The sequence below is a fragment of the Triturus cristatus genome, chromosome 2_1, assembly GCF_964204655.1.
Source record: "Triturus cristatus chromosome 2_1, aTriCri1.1, whole genome shotgun sequence".
Classification (NCBI taxonomy): domain Eukaryota; kingdom Metazoa; phylum Chordata; class Amphibia; order Caudata; family Salamandridae; genus Triturus; species Triturus cristatus.
Window position 1 is genome coordinate 371,793,375 of NC_140581.1, and position 26,725 is coordinate 371,820,099.

Sequence of the window (26,725 nt, forward strand, 5' to 3'; positions counted from 1 at the left end):
GTAGGCATTCTCCTTGCACGCGTGTCCTTGACCTAACAACTCCTTACCTAGGTCCTTTTCAACCACGATACCTGGCCCTTACAGGCCGCGGAGCTCACGCGGCGTTCTCCATCTCTTACAGGGTCCGACTACGGGTCCCTCCTCTTCCCTCCCTCTCCATTACGGATTGAATCTAGTCCAAGGTAGGCCTTCGTTTCTCCCCCCTTGCGCGTAACTGGGCTACCATCACCATCACCCTCACCTCATTCTAGTTCTTATCTCTGGAACATCCCTCATTGCTACCATTTTGTAAATTGTATTTTGTATTTTATTCACACTAACTAGGTTCTTCTAGCCCCGTATAGTGCCTGCTATTCGTACTCACACAGCTCACCGGTTTAATTCACGTGCGGTTCTAATTTCACCCGTCAACGATCCTAATCTCCTATATACCGGGTCCTTTAGTTCACTCACTTTGTAGTATGTTGATTATTGACCACTTAGCTAAGATCGCTGCGCGCCACTTGATTTAAGCGTTTTTGCCACGCTGAACAACTCTAATTCTTATGTTTTTCTTGCTTCCTTCCCTCCTTTTTTATTGTCACAATCCTTTGTTCCATTAAATGTAAACTTTTTAGGCAAATATTGTCTGTCCTGATGATGATCCCTCTATCCTTGTAAACGAGATCGAAACGTCGTCGACCTTTGTAAACAAAGTATACACTTACCAAATCTGCTCATATTAGTGCCACGTGTGTGCTTATTATCACGCTTGTTTCATTCTTTACAAATATGACAAGCTTTTTGTTTTGGTTTGCCTAAATGTTTTTGTTTCTTGTATCTCAATGTCACAAACTACCTTACCCGTACGTTTGTCAGTACAGGACTGTACCCCACTTTGTATAATTTGTGCTTCGTTAATTTGGAATAAATTGGATTAATTCCCTATCCGGCTGGATAGTTGAAATATAGATTTGATTGCATTCTATATTTATTTATACTTTCATTATTTGTTACAAGGACCGTGGTACATGACAATGTGTCACTGATCATTTCCCCCTCATGTCTCCCATGCCTGCAGCTCAAGTTACACGAGCGTAAGGCAATATGGAGATCCATTGCAGCAAAGGTGCGAGCTCTGGGGGACTCAAACCGACGGCGCACCCACTGCCACAAGAGATGGGACGACATCAGCCAGCTGGCAAAGAATGTGGCGGAGATGACCTTGGGGCTGCTTCCTCGCACTCGGCGTCTGGCACAGCGCAGCTTGACACCACTAATGGGGTGCATCTTGGCGGTGACACAGCCTGAGCTGGATGCACGTTTGTAGAAGCATCAGCAGCAAGCCAGGGGCGAGCATTTGGGGAGTCTGACTTTGGCTGGGAGTGGCTGCATGTGTACAGAGGATGTGCCAGCGCTGGCCTATGTGATGTTGGTTGTGTGATGCTGTGACATGTAAGTGGCTGCTGGCCTGGGTGCCAGTGGCATGCATTTGCCCTACCTGTACTTACAAAGGTGATTTGGATGATGTGCCTTCACATTACATTCTGAGTTGTGCTCTTCAGGTTTCTTCTGCATTGGGGTAGTCTTGGGAATCCCATGGGAGGGAACGGCAGTGTGCCCGATCTGACTGTGCGTACATCAATGCGTCCATTGCATGCACCCATATTGGGAAGGCCTACACACCTTACAGCAATGTGCAGCATTATATTGTCCCCAAGGTAACACATGGTGGGTGGCATGGGCTAATGTCCATCCATTGTGGAATGTCATGTTGTAATCTGGGTCTGTGTTATCCCCTCCTGTTCCATCCAGTTCTGTCATTGGCAACAAGTAATGTGCCCCCATCATGTCCCTAGGTGTGCTCAGAGCTAGTTGTGTGTCTATTTGAACAGAGCCACAAGCAGGGTGTTGTGCTGTGTGGACATCACAAGGCTCACTCATACCTGAGTTTCCAGTTTCCACGCACTGATTGAGTCTATATAGTGAGTTGGCACGATGTGATTGCACAGGGTGGTGTGCAACATGTAGATTTGGTCAACTTTTGTCATGCATTGCTTGCATATGTTTGTTCTGTTGCTGTCACTGACCTGACCCTACATCTCTCTCTCTCATGCAGCATCACCTGTGGTCACGGAGGGACAGGAGACGGACACCAGTGGGGGTGAAACTAGCACACCAGCTGTCCAGGAGCCCACTGACACAAATGTCACCAGCGCCTCAGAGGGGGACAGGAGTCTGCTGGAGGAATCCCAGCCTGAGACGCAAAGCACCACATCATCCGATGCCAGCGGGGATGCATCCATGTTGGAGGGCACATGGAACGGGGACTCTGCATCGACTTCCACCACACAGCGGCAATTGCCCACCCTCCCAGACACTTCCTCTGGTGCTGCCCGTGTCCGCCTCAGTAAGAGGGGAAGAGTGTCCTTCACCCCTGGCACCGCTGCCCCTGCCCCCCCTGCTGCCATCAGTGCTAAGTCTGTGGACCTTTTGCGCCAGCTCTGTGTAGGCCAGACAGCTCTCCTCAATGCCTTCATTGACCACGACAAGAAATTGGCCCAGGTGGTTGCTTTCATGGAGGGCATACATTCCGACGTGGGTGGGTTGCACCGGCCAGTGCAGGCTTTGTCATCAACAATGACGTCTGCCCTGCAACAGGCACACACTCGCAGTCCAGCTCCGGTCCCTTTTGTCCACCCCCCTGGCAGTGGCCACATCTGACGATAGTGACCACGGTCCACATACATCAAAGTCACGATACAGCACACGAAGCACACAGCAGCAGCAACCCAAGCGGTCCCGGGCGCAGACACCATTCCCACAGAAGACCAAAGCCACCCCAGAGCGCAGGGAGAAAAGCCCGTCAGGCGACACCAGTGGACAAACAGCAAAGCAGCAGACCTCAGGCCCAAATGCCTCAGTGGCATCCCCATCCAAGGAATCTCCTGCCCCTAAAGCATTGCGCAAAGATAATCGTACAGTGTCTGTGCCCACCAAGAAGGTGGTGCATGCCAAGGGTACACCTAGGAATGGCTCCAAGGCAGAATCACCAACTACCTCGACTCCTATTTCAAGCACAGTGAAGCAGGGGTCGGAGGGCACCGTATGGGTAATACCTAGTAAACAGAGGAAGGGGGGGCAGAGGTAAAGCCAGGCAAACCATTCCGCTGGGTCCAGCACATCACCAGAGGGGCTGCCAGCGCCTGCACCTGCTGCAGCAGTGGTGGTGAGTGTGCCTGTTGTGCCCACACCACTGCCCATTGATCCCAAGTCAGGCAAGCCATTTAGGATCCCCAAGAAGTGGAAGGGCACCCCTCCACAATCTCCCAGCCACACCGTGTCTCCCATCTGCATGACTCCACCGCCACGTGCCACTACACCACCTGTCAGTCTGTGGTATGTATGTGTGACTGCAAGCTGTGTGTCCATTTGGATGTTAATTCCTTGTATGTGTTCATTTGTTGCTTGTCCTCATTTATATTTCCCAGAGTGTGGTGGTGTGTGTGTTTCCCTGGCCCTGTGCTACTGTGCTACTGTGCTGTGTGTTCCTGTGCAGCCACTCCTGCAGTGTGTGTCTCCATGATTGTTTGTTGTGTGGTACAGGGTGTGGATTGCCCTGGCTTGCTGTTGTGCATGGGGTGCACAGGAAGGGCACATGGCATGTGCCCTCATGGGATGTGCTAGTGTGTGGTGGGAGGGGGTGTGGCCCTGTGGTCTTTGTGACCTGCCCATGCCTGGCACTGGCCCTGCTTTCTGCATTGTGCGCATGTATTTGCTTGTGTTTGCTGCTGCGCTGACGTGACCGGGACATTGCTGCATGGTGGCGGTAGCTGTGTGTCCAGGATCCAGCAGGGTGACTTTGTGGTAGGTGGGTGATGTGTGGGTTCCCTTGTGGATGTGTCCCTGTCCCCCCTAGGGTGTCTGATGTGGATTTGGACCCTGTGCCAGCCCGTGTGTTGTGTTTGTGTTGTTGCGTACCTGCGGCGGCATCCACGGCGTTCCATGAGCTCCTGGTTATGTAGCAGGTACAGCACCAGAAAGACGTGTAGAGCTCGGTCCATGGCGGTCGTGACCGGGACTCTAGTTTCGAGCTCCGCTGTCGAGCTTCCGCCGTCTCTGATTGGGCGGTGTCTCCGCTGCGGTGTGTCTGCTTGCTTGAGTCACTGTAATTTGTGGAGCGGGCGGACGTCATTCTGCATGGCGGTGAGTCTCCATTGGCTCCCACCGCCGCGGTGGCGGGCGCACTTTGATGGCAGTGCGCGTCGCACCGCGGCGGTCGGGAAATGGCCTATGTTTGACCATACTAATATGGCGGGCGTGAGGACCGCTTCTCGTGGGCGGAAAAGGGCATTTTTCCGCACCATCAGCGCCGCGGTGGTGCCACCGCCCAACATCCTAATGGGCCCCCAAATCTTCAGTACACTTTTGGACCTGTGGATACTCTGCCAGGAAGGACTGCTGTGCTGCTACAAGGACTGCCACTCTGCTGAACTGCTGCTCTAAAGAAACTGATGCCCTGTTGTGCTGAACTGCTGCCCTCTAACCTGTGGAATCAGAACAGGACCTGCAGCTTCATCTTAGAGCCAGGACCCCAGAGTGACTCAAAGAGCTAGTCTGCTGGCCTCCTGAGCTAAGCTTCAGGAGCATTAAAGGCGCCCCAATGTCTCCTCCATCTTCAGAGAGTTCCTGACCCCCAAGTGGTGCCTCTCAGGTCCTAGAACTTTGGTGTGGCTCACAAGCTCTTGAAATCAACCTTCTGGGCTCTTCACGACTGCGAACAAGCCATTTCGCACCGGAACTGCACTGCTTGCACTGAAATCCAGCACGGGCCACTCCCAGCCCATCTCTTCGCACAGCAGTATCAACAGCCCGTGGGGGACAACAATGCTGAAGCTTCAGCCTGCCCATCCACGATACCCAGCCTGCTCTCTGCACCACGCCGACTGCTGCCCCCTTTGCTCTTATTGCTCCTCGCGACCCTGCCCAAGGTGAACGGGACTCCTGGCATAAAACTTAAGGATGTAAAACTCCACCAGGACTGTATCTGACCCACGCTCTATCACGATTGACCTAAACGTTTGACTTTGACCTGGTCCAGTACGACCAGATAGCCGCGGTTGGCGCTTTCTGCTTTTAGGCGCTATTTTACAGTTTATTCTTTAAAAACATCATAACTCCGGTTCTACTGATTGGAATTTTATTGTTTTGGTTTTATTTCACTTATTTAATTAAGCTTCATTTTTCTAATCTTGTACGGGATACTTTTTGTGTAGTGTTTTCATTATCTTACTGTTTTGAGTGTTGCACAAATACTTTACATATTGCCTCTGAGTTAAGTCTGGCTGCTCTGTGCCAAGCTACCAGTGGGTTGAGCTCAGTTAACTTGGGGTTTGCTTGTGCCTTACCCTGACTAGGATTGTGGTTGCTGATTGAGCAGTTAACTAGTAACCCAATTTCTTACAGGCAACAAGGAGAAATATATTTCTCCTTGCTGCTCCTCCCCTGTAAAAGTGTAGCATTTGGACTCATTCCTAGGTTTACCAGTGTTGGTAAATCTGATAATGCACCAAAATCCAAGTGTGAATGCATGGGGACACCCCCACATAGGGATTGCGTTGTCCTTGCAACACCCTACCTGACGCAAGGGCAATGTAATCCCTTGATAAATCTGTCTCTAGATGTTTTTTTGCCATGTTTTGTAAATAGCAAAGTGGCTTTACAATCAAATCAAAGGCTATTTGCGAGCAGATGTTGTGTTTGCACGTGCTAATGTATCTAAGAGGAACCCATTTACAAAGTTAGCAGCTAAGCTGAAAATTTGGAATGTGACCAACTCTCCTGGAACTAAGATAAGCACTAAGATGAGCACGCCTGTTGTACAAAGATGATTTCAAAGCATTCTATTTTTTAACTAGGTACAATAAATTCTGAAATTCTTAACTGTGTTACAAAAAAAGGCTACACCAATCAACATCATTGTTATCACATCAAAGGCATTTTGAGTCACCTCTGTGTCCCCAAGGTGCACAGTCTAAATATCGACTTTTAAATATCGACCTACAGAAATATCGAGTTGCAAATATCGTAGGGACAGAATATCGAAATCAAGAATATCGACGACCAGAATAGCGACCTGAAGGTAAGAAATATCGTTTTTGTTAATATCGACGTTAGTAATATCGATAGCAAAAAAATCAATGTTACTAATATCGATATTTATATTAGTGTTATGTATTTTTATAATGTACTTTATAATTATTTGTTATATATGTGTTGTTAAGTATTGTACTTGTTTTTAAATAGATGTATACATTTTTTAGAGGTTAGTAAAGTGTTTTAAAGTAAATTATGCGTTTTAGTACTGTAGCGGGTTGTGGATTTATAGAGGAATAGGGTGTGAAGTAATTTAATCATAGTAAATTAATAAATAATTTTTTGTAATTATTAATTAATTTGTATTAAATTATGCGTTTTAGTACTGTAGCGGGTTGTGGGTTTATAGGGGAATAGGGTGGGAAGTAATTTAATTATAGTAAATTAATTAATACTTTTTAGGAATTACTCATTAATTTTAAGTAAATTTTGCATTTTAGATCTGTAGCGGGTTGTGAGTTTATAGGGGAATAGGGTGGGAAGTAATTAAATTCTAATTAAGTAATTAATTTTATTTATTTATTGATATTAATAATTAATGTATTGTTAATTATTAATTGGTAATAAATTGGTATTAATTGGTAATTAATTTTTATTTATTGATTAATCGATAATTATGTTAAGTGTATTCATTTATCATTGGAGCGGGTTGTGAGTTTATAGAGGAATAGGGTGGCAAGTAATTTAATTCTAATTAAGTAAGTATTAATTTTATTTTTGTGTATTGATAATTTTTAAATTATTATTAATTATTAATTGAAAATTAATTTTTGTAATACTTAATATTTTTGGGTACTGAAAATTTATTTTTTGTTAATTAATTATTAATTGGTGATTACTTTTTTATAATTATTATTTTTGGTATTGAAAAATAATTTATTTATTACTTTGTATTTGGTAATTAATTTTTAATAATTAATATTTATTGGTTTTTACCATTAATTCTTTGTTAATTATTAATTGGTAATTATTTTTTAATTCTTTATTTATTGGTATTGATAATTAATTTATTGTTATTTAGTAATTAAAACATTGTTTATTTTACAAAATTATTTTAATTATAAGTAGGTTATTTTTAACCCCTACGCTATCCAACACTTTCCCTACCGTTGCACTCACTGGAGTGGGAATAGTAATTTTTACCCCTACGCTATCCAACACTTTCCCTACTGTTGCACTCACTGAGTGGGAATAGTAATTTTTACCTCTATGCTATCCAACACTTTCCCTACTGTTGTACTCACTGGAGTGGGAATAGTCATTTTTACCCCTCCTCTATCCAACACTTTCCCTACTGTTGCACTCAATGGAGTGGGAATAGTAATGTTTACCCCTAGGCTATCCAACACTTTCCTTACTGTTGCACTCTCTGGAGTGGGAATAGCAATTTTTACCACTACGCTATCCAACACTTTCCCTACTGCTGCACTCACTGGAGTGGGAATAGTAATTTTTACCCCTACGGTATCCAACATTTTCTCTACTGTTGCACTCACTGGAGTGGGAATAGTAATTTTTACCCCTATGCTATCCAACACTTTCCCTACTGTTGCACTCACTGGAGTGGGAATAGTAATTTTTTACCCCTACGCTAGCCTACACTTTCCCTACTGTTGCACACACTGGAGTAGGAATAGTAATTTTTACCTCTACGCTATCCAACACTTTCCCTACTGTTGTACTCACTGGAGTGGGAATAGTCATTTTTACCCCTCCTCTATCCAACACTTTCGCTACTGTTGCACTCAATGGAGTGGGAATAGTAATGTTTACCCCTAGGCTATCCAACACTTTCCTTACTGTTGCACTCTCTGGAGTGGGAATAGTAATTTTTACCCCTACGCTATCCCACACTTTCCCTACTGTTGCACTCATTGGAGTGGGAATAGTAATTTTATCACCTACGCTATCCAACGTTTACCCTACTGTTGCACTGTTTGGAGTTGGAATAGTAATTTTATTTCCTCCAGTATCTAATATTTTTTGTAATTTTTTAGATAACGTAGTATATAATTAATTAAAAAAAGATTAAAAATAATGTATTTTTTTTTAATTTGTTGCATATACTTATTTTATTTTTGTTTATATTATGGTATTATGTGTATAGATGTATTTATAATTTATACAAACAATGAAGTAATAAAGTTATTAAAATAATTATTAATACATATTAATAAGTGTATATATTATATATTATATGTATACATTAAGGGGCCGATTCCGATCCTATATTTTTTTTTTGCCGTACGACTCGTATTCGTATTTTTTTCCGTGCGAATCGTAAAAGTCACGTCCGACCTGTGAAGTACTATTCGGACGGGAAAAAGTACATACGGATCGGCCCGATCTGTACGAATCGTAGCGGGAAAAGTGTTACGAGGCGGACCCGGACACTTTTCCGTACGAATCGTAAAAACACAGTCCGAGCGTACAAGTACGATCCGGACCGGCTTACCGATTTACGATTCGTACGGAAAACGTCCGTCCCGTACACGGGGAATGACTCGTACAAATGCAATGTCTGTGTAGGCACCGTACAGTAGCAATGTCGGTGTACGCACCGTACATAAGCGATGGCGGTGTACGCACCGTACATAAGTGATGGCGGTGTACGCACCGTACATAACGATGTCGGTGTACGCACCATACATAGCGATGGCGGTGTACGCACCGTACATAGCGATGTCGGTGTACGCACCGTACATAGCGATGGCGGTGTACGCACCGTACATAGCGATGGCGGTGTACGCACCGTACATCAGCAATGGCGGTGAACGCACCTTACACAACGATGGCGGTGTACGCACCGTACACAGCGATGGCGGTGTACGCACCGTACATCAGCGATGGCGGTATACGCACCATACATAGCAATGGCGGCATACGCCCCGTACGTACACAACGCATGGGGCCGTGTGTCTGTACGACTCGTACCCCTGTACCGTACTGAACCACGGACACTGGAAAACAGCACAAGGAGGGCCTATTTGACTCGCACAACACCACAAAACACGTCTACACTGCACAGAAAAAGGAAAGGACTCACCTGGACACATCCAAACAGGCAAACAGAGGAGCAAACTCACAACCACCTCTTATGACACACCCACCAAAAATTCAAACTGAGCCACACCCACAAATGGACCAATAAAAAGGGCCCACACACACAAACCATGAGCCTTTGCAACAGACTCACTGCAGCTACAGAGCACACACCAACAACTGCACCCATCCACCTTACCATATACACCTTCACACAACCTCCTTCACACATCCCCCCTCTACACATTCACACCCACACCGTCACATTCACACCCACACACCCACAACCATCTACACCCTCACACCAAACCATGCCCACAGACAAGAATCCAAAGTTCACAAGGGAGGAGCTGGAGATCCTTGTCAATTAAGTCATCAGAGTCGAGCCACAGCTGTTTGGAACATTGGTCAGACAGACCAGCATAGCTAAAAAATCACGCCTGTGGCAGAGGATCGTCGATAGGGTGAATGCTGTTGCACCCATCAGAAGGACCAGGAATGAATGCCAAGCCAGGTGGTACGATCTGCGGAGGACGGTCAAGCGCAAAATGAATGAGGACTACGCCCAGAGCAACATCACTGGAGGTGGTGCGCCCCGCAGATCAGTACATTACCATCCCTGGGAGGAGAAGGCGATGGCCATGCTTCCGCCGGTGGGAGTACATGGACTCCAAGGAGTTGAAGAGCCTGGTGAGTACACAAACAACTTACGTAACATGGGGGTAATGCCATCCACACCCCAACTACACCAAATGCACCCAACTACCCCAAAGCCATCACCGGCCAGAACCACACTCAAAAACTACTCTAATGCCAATAACATGTGTATGCCCCATTGACAAAGCAAGGCCATGCTACGTCCCATGCTACATGAAGCACCAACCCAAGAATGGATGTCTGGTATGCTGGGATGGTGGGTGGCACAAAACACATTGTTGAACTCCAAATCAGACACAATTGCCCTCATCCCATATGGGCCAGCTACATACCCATGCACCATGCGCAATGCACAGGGATTGGGAAAGTACTGACAAGATAGCTCACACTCGGCCTGGGTGTAGGCAGCACAAGGCCCTCCTGTGACCAGTGCTAACACAAACACCAAGACAACAAGGTCAGATATCTAGGACAGGAACTCACACTCACTGTCATGGCAGCATGCTCCATGGGGGGACAGCTACATCACCTGGGAACCCCACTGCCAAATCACACTACACCCACCAGCAGGCCCTGTCACACACACCCCTTACACAAGCAGACAGGCAATGAATTTACCCACTGTCACCATGGGCATGCAACACAACAAGACCAATACATAGCCGAAGAAGCATCCAAGCCACAAATCGACATGTCAAAGACTCACGAACACATATCAATCTGTCCCCCGCAACATACCCATCCACAAGTGAACATTGAGGAGAATGCTAGGCACATACAACTACCTGGAGGAACAGTGCCAACTTGAATGTGTATGAAACATGCATGTTGCATGAAACAGCATTAACATTGTCTGTCTCTCACACACAGGGCAACGTGATGAATATCCCCCCAACAATGGGGGGGAAGAATCACAGTCACAGACTCGGGAGGAACCTGATACCACCGGCAGCGACGCCTCTCAACACTCCGCGGATGACCCCGACCGACCTAGACCCTCAGGTGTCCAAGCCCCTGCAGAACCTGGTACAGGACCATCTGTCCAACCACCACCCCCATTCCTGCCACATCCCAGGAGACACCGAGGAGCCCTGCCCGCAGTGAACAACTGAGCCAGTCTGACCAGGAGGGACAAGGTGCGGCGGGCACCCAGGAGTAGGCAGACAACACCGACACTGCCATCCCTCAGGGGTCCCGTAGACCCGATGTGCCCACAACGGCAGGCCAGGCTCGTGTGGGCAGGGGTGGTGGGAGTGGAGGACGGCGGAGGCGAGAACCTGACCAGCCAGCTGAAGGGACCGGTATGTCACACATCCACAACATCATGGAAGCATACCGGCGTGACACCAGGGAGTTCAGCCAGGTAGAGGTGACCCTCACAGAGATCAAGAACCAGCAGGCCGAGCAACACGCCAGTCAACAAGAACACCAAGGACGGATGGAGGCAAGACTGGCTGAGCTCCTGGCGGTGCAAAGGGACATAAGCCATTCACTCCGTCGGATCGCCGACAACATGGGCAACCCTCCCTGTGCCACCAGGCGAAGACCACCACCAGCCACAGGGAGGAAGGAGGAGGAGGATTTGCCCGACGGAGCGTCCCAAGCATCGTCAAGGCCTGCATTTGAGGGTCCCGCGAGGAAGGTGGGTCATCCACGGAAAAGACCATGAGAGGCAGCGGCCCATCCAAATCTCCCAGGTCACCTGGCCTGGCACCTGGCCTTCATGTGCGACAGCATCACCTCATTGACTGACATCATCTGCCACATGGACTTGCTGGTCACAGTCTGACCAATGATGCCAAACACTGTGGTCTGGACTCTGATGACTTTAAATGCCAAGGATACCATCTCCCCCTGTGAACTTTGGATACTATGGTCCCTGCATAGCACCTTTTTCTGTGCACAAATCACGCCCCAGGGCTATAAATAAAAAATTAAGACATGATATTTTATGTTGCAGTCATTTAGCATGATTACACAACATACGGGTGGGGATATGTCGAAGTATGCCTGAGTGTGGAACAAACTCCAGCCATCCCCACACTTGGATCTGAGTCCGGTCGAGGACACACATGGGTCGCAATGTATCACAAAATACAAACATGGAGCCCAATACTCACACGTGATGGCCTCAAGATGCTGAAGGGGTGTTTGCAATACTGCTCAGACAGACCATTTTGGTAGAGTATCATGAAGGTGTAGAGGTCATGGGTCATGTTGATGTGCCTGGGGAGGGTGTCCCAGGTCTGTTTTGCGAGGTGGCAGAACTATCTCCTGCATGCAGTTTTTATGTGGATGTGATGAATGGTGGCCAGGGCAAGGTGGGCTGCATGGAGTTGGGCCAACGCGGTGTTGGATGACAGACATCCAAGGTCGGTGTTGGGTCTGGGGTTGTGGACTGCCTCCTGAGTGTGGTTGAGGAGTCTGAAGGTGATCCTGCAGCACACAGTGAGCCATTGTACCTATCTCAGGTGGACGGTGATGGGGCCGGGGTGGGGGATGTTGCAGATGAGGTGTGCGGATGCACCCAGGATGTTGACATCTTCTCCTGCAGTTTTGCTGTTGTTCTCTGTAGAGGCCGGTGCTGTAGTTGAGCCGGCTGGTGTCGTGGACCAGGGGGACGGTCTGTCTTGCCTTGGAGTGGATCCGTCTGTGGGTCATTTGCAGCATGTGGGGGGTGTTGCAGCATGAGGTACAGATGGTGGTGAGTTGCATGGTAATTGTCAGCGATGGGTCCATGATGAACACCAGCTTGCGTGCGTGGCCACTGGGTGCTGGTGCGGTGCACAGACCAGTGGGACACAAAGAGTTGACCCAGCTGTAAGGGGACAATCCTCAGATGATGACTACTGTCCTGTCCAAGTCCAGCCTCAGGTGGCTGATGTTCAGCCATTCCTCAACGGATCTCATGCCTTCTTGAAGTTTGGATCTGGCAATGGCTGGGTCTTTGGTGAGTTGGAGGAGCATCTTGGTGTCAATGGCATACGAGATGATGATGAGGTCGTGTGCGCATGTGATGGTGGAGAGGGGGGTCATGGAGACATTGAAGATCGTCACGCTGAGAGAAGAGCCCTGGGGCATGGGCCAGATGACCCCAGTGTACTACATTTTGCAGGGTGGAGGCAGACTCCCTGGGCCTTGCTGGTGAGCGACTTTCTGATTTAACTCTGGGCCCTTCTCTGGATACCAGTGTTGGAGATGTGTGAGCTGACAGTGTGGTAGCACATGGTGTACAATGCCATTGAGAGGTCAAGGGTGGTGGCCTCACCATTGTTGAGCATGGCAAAGTTGTAGTTGGTAAAGGCAATGCTGACGGTTGCAGTGGTGTTATTACTGTGGAAGATGGTCTGCTGCCGATTGCCTGGAGCTGGTTGCATGGAGGAAAATTGTCATTTGCTTGTTGAGTGTCTTCCTGATGACATTTCCTGGGTAGGGATGCAGGGTGATGTACCAGGAGATCCTGCGGTACTGCCGTCCGTTGTTTAAGAAGGGCCTGGGTCTCTGGGTTGTTTTGAGTGTCCCACACAGCTTGTCTGTGGTGACTTACAACAAGCATCTTTGGGGGATCGGGAGCGGGGTGTGGGGCAGTGTGTTGCTTGTCGGAGACGTGGAGTCAAATGTTGATGGACCAATGATGGATGGTGGTGTTGTTCCCCTCCAGCAAGAAGTTACTGGCACACAGCCACATGTAGCCCGTGGAGGTTAGGGCGTGCGTGCAGATGTACGTGTTGATTGCTTAGCAGAATAGTGGATGTAGTCCTGCAGATCTGTAGAGGAGTGTTACACTGAGGGTTGCCATCGAGTTTCTGCAAACCCGGATTTGTGACTCTGAGGGTGTACTTGTGAATAAATAGCAATTCATCCCCCGGGACTGGTGTTGCCGTCCCTGCGGGTGGTCTTGTATCCGTATGAGATGGCAATGAAGAGGTCATGTGCTGAGGATGCTTTTGTCCAGGTTACTGTCATGAAGGTGATGTGTGGGGCTGTCGTGTTGAGGAGGTAACAGAGTCCAATGGCGTGCTGGTGGACGGAGCGAGTGTGGAGTAGGAGGCACATTACCTGGTTGTTCTGACAGGGTCTTGTAGGCTGGGCAGCGCTGCATAGGCAGTTGGAGTAGCACACTCAGCATGCGAAGGTGTTGTGTGTGTGCTTAGGGGTTGCCTGATAGCAGGAGGATGATTGTCACGATGACATTGCTTCGAGAGTGGCTGCAGCATGCATATGTGTCCTGGATGTATTGCACACACCAACTCCATAGTTACCTGATGTGCATTAGCAGTGTAGCATGTGCTATGTTCATTTACATTGATGTTGGCCGACTCTCAATCTTCATTCATCCAAACAATGTCTTGCAGGGCACCACCTGTCCCAAGACCAATGCCAGACTTGGGTGCCATGAGGGAACGTGCCTGCATACGACGTTACAGATTCACTCAACAATTGATTGAGGACTTGACCGACAGGCTGGCACCACACCTCCAACCGCGACACAGGTATCCTACTGCACTGACCCCAAAGATGAAGGCGATGGCAGCCCTACATTTTTTTGCCACAGGTACGTTTCAATTCACCATAGCTGATGTTGGTGGCATGTCCCAGACAATGTTCAGCCGTGTCCTGCGTGATGTTTTAGCAGCCATGTTGGAGCATCTTGATGAATTCATCACATTTCCTACTCCTGAGGAGTTGACAGATGTCAAGGGTGATTTCTATGCCCTGGGAGGGATGCCCCATGTCATTGGGTCCATTGATGGGACACATGTGGCTTTGGTACCACCACAGGCACAGGAACAAGCCTATCGCAAAAGAAAACATTACCACTCGATAAATGCCCTTGTGGTGTGTCTTGCTAACATGCTGATTTCCCATGTCTATGCACGTTTTCCAGGATCAGCACACGATGCCTAAATCATGAGGCGTTGCAGGGTGCCACAAATGATGCTGCGGCTGCACAACGAACGAGCATGTCTTGTTGGTGGGTATACTCTGTTTGTCCTGTGTGTTGCGGTATCTTTGGCTCTTATGGCATCTCCTGACCCTGTTTTTTACATGATGTTTCCATGTAGGGGACTCTGGATATCCCAACATGCCATGGCTAATGACACCTCTCCGCAACCCAAGAACAGCTGCAGATCACAGGTACAACGATGCACACGGGCAGACCAGGCGAGTGATTGAGAGGACGTTTGGCCTCCTGAAGAGCCGATTCCGGTGCCTGGACAAGACTGGCGGGTCCCTCCCTTATGCCCCGGAAAAGGTCTGCCGAATCTTCCTTGTGTGCTGCATGCTGCACAACATGGCAGTTGAGAAGGCAGTGCCACTCATCCTGGATCCGGATGAGCAGGAACATCCACCCGTGGAGGATCAAGGGCTTGCTCACGAGGCTAGTGATGAGGAGGAGGAGGAGGAGGATATCCGGAGTCAGCTCATACGCAACTTCTTCTCATAATGGTGAATCACTGGGTATGAGTGTGCAAGCTTGTAGCATTGAGTGGCATGTGTTGCAATGTGTGTGTCCATCTGACTGAATGCAAAGTGACTTGGATGTGTGTTCTGATGTGTCAATAGAGTGATGATGTCATGCCACACAGTTTTGCGGAGAGATATTCTTTGAAATTTGCATGTGTCAAACATTGTTCATGTTTGGTAAATGTCCATGTGTGCGGTGAGAATTGTTTTAGGTGACTTCTTGTGTGTCTGTCATTCCCAGGTATTTAGCGCCTGTTGTCTGCTCGTGTCATCGTTGTCCTCCTGCTATTCCTCATGAGGATTGCAACGGGTGCTGAATCAGCGTGCCATGCACGGACATGTGGAAAGGTCAGTCTTGGTAAGGTTTGCAGCAAGGAGTTTTTGTGGTGGTACGGGTTTGGAATGTGTGGGGACTGCTTCTGTGCATGTTGTGGTACCATGCATACATGTCTTCTCACCATGAAGCATATAACATGTAGCATCACTCCCATGACATGATAGTCACCCTTCTTGACTGTCATCTGTAGTGGAGTGTGGCGTCTGATGAAGGCATCAATGTGTGTAAACCTTGCCTCTGAAACATTGCAGATGCTACGGGTGGATATAGTGGGGGACATCACAACAACAGGCTCCATGGGGAATTGCAGCCTCTCCGTGTGCAACAGGAGTGTTTGGCTCATCCCCTTAACTTGTGTGCCAGTTCATTGGGAGTGACATTATCTGTGTTGTGAAGGGGGTGTCCAGCATATGTCCCACATGTTCTATCAACTGACCTGTGAGTCTGTTAATATGGATGCATATCCCTTTGTGTGTGTATGTGGAATAAAGGTGTTCAGCACAATCCAAAGTGCCTCATCTCTGTCACTGCAGCTCTCTTGACAGTTTGCATGCGTCATCTATGGGATAATTGTCGAAGATTGAGCATCTGTGTGTATGTGTAATTTGGCAACATGCATGCAGTGCTTTATGGCTAATGATCTCTATTGCGCATGAAGTACCTTGTTGGGTATGTATTTGTGCAGCTTGCTCTCCACAACGGGACGTGAACGCCTGCTGATGGTGTGTGTCCTTTGCGCATCTCCGAATTTTGTTGCCTGATACAGTGGCTGTAATTTATGGTGATTGTTCATACATTTTCTCTTAGTGACCCATGAGTGACCTGACACTTCTTCCTTTACATACACCTGTTGCACTGTGCCTTTCAGATAAGTAAGTAAGTACCTTTAAGGTAGTACACGTACCTGTACGCACTAGTAATACATGTACGGGTACGTGTACTACTAGTTCGTACACGTACCCGTACGCACTAGTAGTACACGTACGGGTACGTGTACTACTAGTGTGTACACGTACCCGTACGCACTAGTAGTACACGTACGGGTACGTGTACTACTAGTGCGTACAGGTACGTGTACTACCTTAGTACACGTACCTGTACGCACTAGTAGTACACATACGGGTACGTGTACTACTAGTGCGTACACGTACGTGTACTAAGGTAGTACACGTATGTGTACGCACTAGTAGTACACGATCCTGTCAAACGCACTGTACAACTGGTGCCGTAGGGGTACGTGTGAAACGCACTGTACACCCGCTATCATCGCGTGTGTACGCTTCGTTTCACCATTGTCCTTGTGCCGTAGGGGTACGTGTGAAACGCACCGTACACCCGCAATCATCGCGTGTGTACGCTTCGTTTCACCATTGTACTTGTGCCGTAGGGGTACGTGTGAAACACACCGTACACCCGTTACCATCGCGTGTGTACGCTTCGTTTCACCATTGTACTTGTGCCGTAGGGGTATGTGTGAAATGCACCGTACACCCGCTATCTTCGCGTGTGTACGCTTCGTTTCACCATTGTACTTGTGCCGTAGGGGTACGTGTGAAACGCAATGTACACCCGCTATCATCGCGTGTGTATGCTTCGTTTCACCATTGTACTTGTGCCGTAGGGGTACGTGTGAAACGCGCCGTACACCCGCTATCATCGTGTGTGTACGCTTCATTTCACCATTGTACTTGTGCCGTAGGGGTACGTGTGAAACGCGCCGTACACCCGCTATCATCGCGTGTGTATGCTTCGTTTCACCATTCTACTTGTGTCGTAGGGGTATGTGTGAAATGCACCGTACACCCGCTATCTCCGCATGTGTACGCTTCGTTTCACCATTGTACTTGTGCCGTAGGGGTACGTGTGAAACGCACCGTACCTGTGTATGGATTTAAAAATTACATAGGGGGCACATAAGGGACAAGTATTAGGCCCTAAATGCATGCTGGTTGTCATGGAGACAGAGTTTTCAGTTGGAAAGTGTCGATCAGGTGTCCTGGAACAGTCAGTTGGCCACAAAATACAATGTTGCAAAGTGGTTGTTGACTTGACATGATTCTCAAAACTTGAACGATGCGAATGCTGTCATTGGTGTATGTTTAAAGTCATTGGTGTATGTTTAAAGGGATTGGAGTAAACGTAGGATGCTAATGAGTCTGACCAATCACTATGTACCCCTCTAAATGACTGCCCCTCAGCAAGACAGATATAAGGCAGCCAGAACCCATGAGAGGGCACTTGCCTGCACAACTTTCAAGTCGACAACATTGCTGCTGTCTCTGCTTCCTCTGGACCATGTCGCGTACTGTGGAGAGGGCCCAGCCATTCACCCAGGAGGAGAATCAGGCCTTGCTGGACGCCCTCCTCCCACAGTACACCAAGCTGTATGGGAGACCAGAGGAGCAGGTGAGTGCTGAGTCCACTACCTTTGACTAGGCACCTGTTGTGTGACTGTCAATATTGTGTCCAGGTGGGACAGACATGCTATGTTGTTTAGAGTGGGTCCCAGGGTGGGGGACATGCTGATGTCTCTCATGCAGAGCCTGATGTAGTTCCTGTGTGCACTCCTCACTTGCATTGTGCTTACTGTGACTTTCACTGCATAGTGCATGACACATTGAGCCAGTGAAATCCTTGGTGGTTTTTTTCCCTATTGTCCTGAGGTGATTCAGTGCTCCCCCCGTTGTGACATGCGACTGTACCCACAGATGTGTATGAGTTGAGTGGACCTGTGGTGAGAGTGTCCAAATGATGTGTACGAACTCATGGACAATGATGTGTGTGATCTTCCTTTACATGTGGGTGAGTGTCTATGTGAAGTGTCGCGCCACACCTTCATGGAAGTGGCAACATATCTACCCATCTGATGTGACAAGTAGGCCATGCTGTGTGTCTGACTTGCATAGCTGGCATGACACCTGTGACACCCACTGGCAAATGGCACATGTGCAGAGTGAGGGTTGTATCTGCTGTTGTCAATGAAAGGCGAGTGATCTGTGCTTGGGTGTGTCTGTCTAGTATGCTGAGGGTGCGTCAGTGGAGTGGGACATGTGACTGCTTGGCACGTGCTGACCATCAGCCTGCTGTTGCATGTGCTGCACAGTGTGTGGCATGATCAGTGAGTGTGTCGCAACCCTCATGCCAACCGGTTGACTTTCAATGCCATGTAGTGAAATGGGGCTTGCACACAGGCCAATTTCTTAGTGTGTATGATGTAATTCCTGTCTGCATCCTATGCCCTGTTCAACACTTATAAGAGGTTCAAATGTTTGTCTCGGGGCAGGTATATTGATGGTGTGTCACTTTGTCATCCTGACAGGTAACTGCCTACGAGAAGGGGGTGATTTGAAACCACATCGTCAGGGCCGTGAGATCTGAGGGGGAGCGTAGTCGCCGGCTGCCACAGGTCCGCAAGAGGTGGCAGGACATCCGGTGCTGGACCCGGCGGATCGCCCGGGTCCAGCTGGGGCTGGACCCTCCTCGCCCCCACGAAGGACGCCGACGGCTGACCCCCCAAATGAGACGTGTCCTGGCGGTGGTCTTCCCAGACCTCGATAGGCAGTTACAGGAGAGACTGCAGCAAGGAGGGGGTAGGTACATGGCTGTTTGTCGTATTATGTGCCGCAAGCTTTTGTAAGCGCTCTGTAGCCTGGATACACTCCCAGAGTTGATATGTGCAGTGCATTTTCTGTTCCCCAATGTCACCTGTTGCTCTTTTTCATCCCTTCCCCTCCTTGACATGTGTCCCCTGGTCTGTGTGTAATCACATTTGCACATGGTCATCTAGGGTGCCAGTAAATCTAAGTGCACATTGCTTTCTGCATCATGTGGGAGGGTGGTCTGTGACTTGTGTTGGTACCTTGCCTGTGCCATGACCTGTTCACTATGTTGGGGGTCCATAGTTGTTGTCACTGATGCTGACTCTACACATAGGAGTGTGAGCTTTCAACTGGACACCCTTGCAGCATGCATGACCAATGTTGTGGCCTCAGAAATGATGTGCATGAATGTGAGATATGCATAGTGCCATGACGGTTGAAGATGGTACAGTCAGCTCATTCCAGGACCACGGAGCAGTGTGCCCACTACAGTCCCCTGAGACACCCTGGCCTCCTAATCATGTGTGTCATCCAACACTGTGCACTTTCTCTGTGTGTTCTGCATAGGTCTGCCTCTGTGGCATTGTTCCCTGGCCTAGTTTGTATTTTGCTAATGTGTGCTACCTGTGTCCACTGGACAGGGATACACCATTTTGCTTGTGCATACTCACACTGGGCAGTGCCTGTGTGGCTATTCACAACAATCTGTTGATGGTTGTCTGTCACAAATATGTGTTTGCAGCCCCACGAGGTGATGTTGTGTAAATGAAGCTATTTTTCAAGCACAGTTGTTGTAACCCAGAATAAGAGGTGTCAGTTCTTGATATGTATCAATCACATTGACTCAGGTATTGGGGGGGGGGGTGGGGGGAGGGGTGCGGGAGAGGCATACATGTGCAACCCTGATTTTTCATTGCCAGGTCTGACTTGTGTGTGAGAATTGCCTGTACAAAAATACACTGTGCAGTGCCCCTGTGATGATGGCCAGTGCTCAATGTTCGTGCTTTGCAGCCTGTGTCATTTTTTTACCAACATGAATCCTAATCATAAATTTTTTGCACCTGTGTGTGGTTCAGATGCAACGCATTTTGGACTTTGTGTGCTGACATCTGTGTGTCCATTCTGGCTTGCCATGAGGGTGTCCCCACAGTACAGCTGGGCTTTTTTACCAGCCAATTGCAGGCCCATTAGCTAATGCATTGTCCTGGGTGTAGACATGTGTGCCACTCCAGATGACAGGCAGTAGGTCATATGTGTAGCCAACTGTGTGATAAGGTGATGGATGGCCTAGTGACAACTGACATAATTAAAGTTGTTACTCTTACAAAATTGTACCTTGGCACTCACAGCACTTGTCAACAGTTGTTCATGTTTTAAATGTGGGAATTTGATGATGTGTGTTGAGAACACTGATGTGCCTGCATGGAAAAAGTTGCCCAAGGAAGTGCACACCAAAATACATTTTCACTTTCATGGAACACACTGGCACATTTTCTAAGAAGCCACTGTTAGCATTAAATGGTGTTGCAGATTCTCCATATACATGTTCCCACAGTGGTTTTGATTTTGTGAGACTCCTTTGTTGTTGGTGATACACACTAACGAGTCTCAAGACATCAGGACCTCCGTGGGCCCATGTATATCTACTTTCTGTAACACCATTTATTTCTAACAGTGGCTTCTCAGAAAAGGTGCCAGCTTCTTCAATGACAGTGTACATGTACTTTTGTGTGCACTGCCTTGTGCGACATATTGCATGCAGCCACATGAGTGTTTTTTTCACGAAATGGCCAATTGGCACATTCAACATGTAGATTGTGTAAAGTATTGTGAGTCCCAAGGTAGCAACATTTGTTCGTTTTGTGTTCCAAAGGACTTACAGGTCTCTGAGTGTGGTGACACCTTGAGTATTGAGGTGTGTTAGTTTACCTTGAGTGCATCACTACTGTTTCTTTCAGGCTAAACAAGAGGTGTCATGACTTCATTGTATTGCTGTGCTCACTGGTTCACAGACACTAGCTTCTCAGTGTATTTCTCATTCAAGTTGTGGCCTTTTTGGTGTATGTATTTTCCTGGTGTCAAAGTGGCATGGTGGGTCTAACAAGTGGGCAGTACAGGGCTTACATATGTGCGGAGTAACCTAGTTGTTACTCATGATGCATTGCCTGATATGCACTGTGACCAATTGTTCTTGTGCTCATGTGTCAGATGTATACAGGTGACTGATGCATTTTGGTTTCTTCTCCTTTCCCATAGCATCATAATCCGCAAGCGAGGGAGACAGCTGCATGGACCTTGAGGAGGGACCCAGCGACAGTGCCGCCAGTGCTGTGGAGTCAGCAGGAGCCAGTGGCACGGAGGGCGAGGGGAGTCAGTTGGAGGACCTGTCTGGAGGCGAGAGCATCTACGACGCCCACGGGTCCGAGGCTGAACTCCCTGAGGAAGCGGAGGATGCCCCAACAACTGGCAGCATCCCACCATCTGTACCTGCCTCCTCCATTGACATCTCCGCCCTCCCAGTTGCTCCCGTCCCTTCTGTCCGTGCAGGGTCCCACCGTGTCTCCTTCGGACCAGGCACCGCACCCCCTGCCCCTGTCACCCCTGCTGCCCTCAGTGAAGAGTCTGAGGACACGCTGCACCAGTTGCAGGTTGGTCAGGCATCAGTGCTGCATGTCCTCCTTGGACACACTCAACTGCTCACACAGTTGGTGTCGTTCGTGGAGGGCATGTCATCAATGATGTCTGAGCAACGCAGGATTCTGCGGTCCATGGACTCTTCACTGACGGAAGCAGTTTCTCTCCTGCGGCGCTCCGTCCCCCGCCTACCCCGGACCCATCCACACTGCCCTCTCCCATGCCTGCCCAACGCACACACAGACAGTCACGGGCACGCACCCCAACAGACACATCCAGCACACCCCCAAGTAAGGCACTGCGCACACCTCCTGGCACGCACACTCAGGGGGATGTAGGCACACCCGTAGGGTCTGGGGGCAAACGACAGACACGCAGCCACAGTCAGAGTCCGCAGTCCTCACAACCCAGTCCCTCCAAAACCACTCCCCTTAGCTCCCCTGCCAAACTGTCACCCAAAGAGCTCTACATGGGTGGGCTGGCCCTCACCCCCACTGTGACACCACCCCGCAAGCGGGTGAGGAAGTCCCCGGGCAGGGGAGTTGAGTCCCCCCCATGTCCACCCCCTCCCCCATGAGCGCTGCACCCCATCCCTCGGCCACCCCCCCTCCGTTGGCCCTGGAGTCTCTTCAGGTGCAGGGGTTACTCTGGACGTCCTGGCAGCAGTGTGCCGCGCCAAGCTCACCTCCACCTTTGGCGCTGCACCACCCCCTGTGGTGGAGACGTCCAGCCCTGCACCCACCACACCTACCCAACCCCCTCCTGTCCCTGCGGTGCCTGGTCCTGCCACTGATGATGCCCCACCCCCGGTCGACAAACCTTAAGGTTACTTTGTGCAGGCAAGGTAGGGGTGGACACAGTCCCCTACGTCCACCCTTGGACTATAACAAAGGACTGGCCATTGGCCTTTGTAGATAGTGTCTTCTTAATTTATTATTTTTGTGTGCTGAATAAAGCCTTTTCTTTTACTTTCAACACTATTGCATTTCAGGTACTTGATGTTGGTGATGGGGCTCCTGGAGTTGTTGTTCTGGTAATGTGTTAGGGTTCTGAGAAATGTTTTTGTATGATGGTCATGAGGTGGACCATGGTATCTGTGTGCCATCACAATGTCTCTGCAAAGAATCATTGGTAGTGTGTGTTCCTTTTCTTTGGATACATTGTCCCAAGGAGTTTTCCTTCCACTGTGGCACATGACATCTTCCCTACAAACAGTTGCACAATTGTTGTGCTGACCTGTGTCAACATTTCCTTTGTTGGTGACGGATCCCTTCAACAATGGCCATGCCTGCTCACCTATGTCTCCTGCTGAATCGTCTGTGCCATCCTTGCTAGTCACTGTACTTGTGTTTTGGGTATGTAGGAATGCCTTCAGGGACAAATTGTCCCTTTTCAGCACTATGCATGTGTGTAATCACGGCCTACCACACAAATGGTACTTGTTATGCAGGGTATTTGGGCACCTGACTCACAATTGTGGGCATTGTATCTGGTGGAATTGAACCCTATTCCTTTCATGAGAGACAACATCTTGGTGGCTGGACCAGCACCTGGACATTCCTATCAGTCCTGGGATGTGCGTGACAGTGTGTGTTCCCTTTGGCTATCTTAGTTTTGTATGCAGTTACATGACTATACAGTCTGTTGGCATGCAATCTGGGTGTGTATTGTGCTGCATCCACCATGGGTGGGTATGCATGTGTTATATGTCCTCACACCCACATGTGGTGTGTCATGCAGTGTGTGTAAGACATCCATCCTCCTGGGAGTGAGACACTGCTGGGAGTCCTCTGCACACACCCCGCATATGTCTGTCCACTGCTGGTTGTGAGATGCACCCACCCCTCATATGTCTGTCCACTGCTGGTAGTGATATGCACCCACCCCATATGTCTGTCCACTGCTGGGAGTCTTCTGCACCCACCCCTCATATGTCTGAACACTGCTGGTAGAGATATGCACCTACCCCTCATATGTCTGTCCACTGCTGGTACTGATATGCACCTACCCCGCATATGTCTGTCCACTGCTGGTAGTGATATGCACCCACCCCTCATATGTCTGGACGCTGCTGGGAGTCCTCTGCACCCACCCCTCATGTGTCTGGACACTGCTGGTAGTGATATGCACCCACCCCTCATATGTCTGTCCACTGCTGGTACTGATATGCACCCACCCCGCATATGTTTGTCCACTGCTGGTAGTGATATGCACCCACCCCGCATATGTCTGTCCACTGCTGGGAGTCTTCTGCACACACCCCGCATATGTCTGGACACTGCTGGTAGTGATATGCACCCACCCCTCATATGTCTGGACGCTGCTGGGAGTCCTCTGCACCCACCCCTCATATGTCTGGACACTGCTGGTAGTGATATGCACCCACCCCTCATATGTCTGGACGCTGCTGGTAGTGATATGCACCCACCCCTCATATGTCTGGACACTGCTGGTTGTGATATGCACCCACCCCTCATATGTCTGGACGCTGCTGGTAGTGATATGCACCCACCCCTCATAAGTCTGAACACTGCTGGTAGTGATATGCACCCACCCCTCATATGTCTGGATGCTACTGGTTGTGATATGCACCCACCCCGCATATGTCTGTCCACTGCTGGGAGTCCTCTGCATCCACCCCTCATATGTCTGGACACTGCTGGTAGTGATATGCAACCACCCCTCATATGTCTGGACGCTGCTGGGAGTCCTCTGCACCCACCCCTCATATGTCTGGACACTGCTGGTAGTGATATGCACCCACCCCTCATATGTCTGTCCACTGCTGGTACTGATATGCACCCACCCCGCATATGTCTGTCCACTGCTGGTAGTGATATGCACCCACCCCGTATATGTCTGTCCACTGCTGGGAGTCCTCTGCACCCACCCCTCATATGTCTGGACACTGCTGGTAGTGATATGCACCCACCCCTCATATGTCTGGACGCTGCTGGGAGTCCTCTGCACCCACCCCTCATATGTCTGGACACTGCTGGTAGTGATATGCACCCACCCCTCATATGTCTGGACGCTGCTGGGAGTCTTCTGCACCCACCCCTCATATGTCTGGACACTGCTGGTAGTGATATGCACCCACCCCGCATATGTCTGTCCACTGCTGGGAGTCCTCTGCACCCACCCCTCATATGTCTGGACACTGCTGGTAGTGATATGCACCCACCCCTCATATGTCTGAACACTGCTGGTAGTGATATGCACCCACCCCTCATATGTCTGGACGCTGCTGGGACTCTTCTGCACCCACCCCTCATATGTCTGGACACTGCTGGTAGTGATATGCACCCACCCCTCATATGTCTGGACACTGCTGGGAGTCCTCTGCACCCACCCCTCATATGTCTGAACACTGCTGGTAGTGATATGCACCCACCCCTCATATGTCTGTCCACTGCTGGTATTGATATGCACCCACCCGCACATGTCTGTCCACTGCTGGTAGTGATATGCACCCACCCCTCATATGTCTGGATGCTGCTGGGAGTCCTCTGCACCCACCCCTCATATGTCTGGACACTGCTGGTAGTGATATGCACCCACCCCTCATATGTCTGGACGCTGCTGGGAGTCCTCTGCACCCACCCCTCATATGTCTGGACACTGCTGGTGTGATATGCACCCACCCCTCATATGTCTGGACGCTGCTGGTAGTGATATGCACCCACCCCTCATATGTCTGGACGCTGCTGGTTGTGATATGCACCCACCCCTCATATGTCTGTCCACTGCTGGTGGTGATATGCACCTACCCCGCATATGCCTGTCCACTGCTGGGAGTCCTCTGCACCCACCCCTCATATGTCTGGACACTGCTGGTAGTCATATGCACCCACCCCTCATATGTCTGGACGCTGCTGGAAGTCCTCTGCACCCACCCCTCATATGTCTGGACACTGCTGGTAGTGATATGCACCCACCCCTCATATGTCTGTACACTGCTGGGAGTCATATGCACCCACCCACGCACCCCGTTGGGGCTGTACACTGCTGGCCTGGACCTACACACACATACCAATATGAAGGTAACATGCTGGGCCAGTCCTCTAGGCCCACATTTCTGGCTTGTGTACGCATCCTATCCCAAATTTACTGCTGCCGTAACGAGGTACGTGTGGTACACACCGTACCCACGCATTCATGCGTGGGTACGGTCCGTACCTGAGTTGGCATGGTGCCATAGGGGTACGTGTGGTACGCACCGTACCCACGCATTCATGCGTGGGTACGGTCTGTACCTGAGTTGGCATGGTGCCGTAGGGGTACGTGTGGTACGCACCGTACCCACGCATAACTTAAAAAAACTATATTTTTAACAACGATATTTTTGACAACGATATTTTTTTGGGTTGATATTTTTCATAAATTTGAAATGATGAACTGTAATATGTGAAACACTGAGAATAGTTTGAACTGACACATTACTCTTTTTAAATTCCTCAGAGATTACCTCATTGCCTGAATACTGACTCCATTTTAGTTCCAAATAAACAAACGTATCTTTTTTTCATCCTGATTATGCATTTTATGTGACAATCATATATACTCGCTACAAGGTACCTCATAAGAAATGCCCCAAAAATCATTATGTGCAAAATTAATTGAATTCAATTTCATTCTCTGATAGAAACTACTAAGGGCCCGATTCTGATGCGGGTTGGAAAAGCTTCCTGACAAAATCGGTTGGGAAATAGTTTCCGACCCACTCGGATCGAGAGTGTCCGACCGGTGGAGTACGATGCATCCGGATGCTTCCAGATACGATTTGGTTGGACTCCCATTGACTTCAATGGGAGCATATGTTCCTAACCGCATCATAATTGGGCGCTCGGTC

General features: G+C 49.1%; 1 protein-coding gene across 1 annotated transcript in view; it reads right to left on the reverse strand.

Annotated features, from left to right (window-relative positions):
- The window catches only part of ANKRD55 (ankyrin repeat domain 55), a 1,118,826-nt gene that overhangs the window by 190,376 nt on the left and 901,725 nt on the right, over positions 1-26,725 (reverse strand). The gene's annotated exons all lie outside the window — the stretch shown is intronic.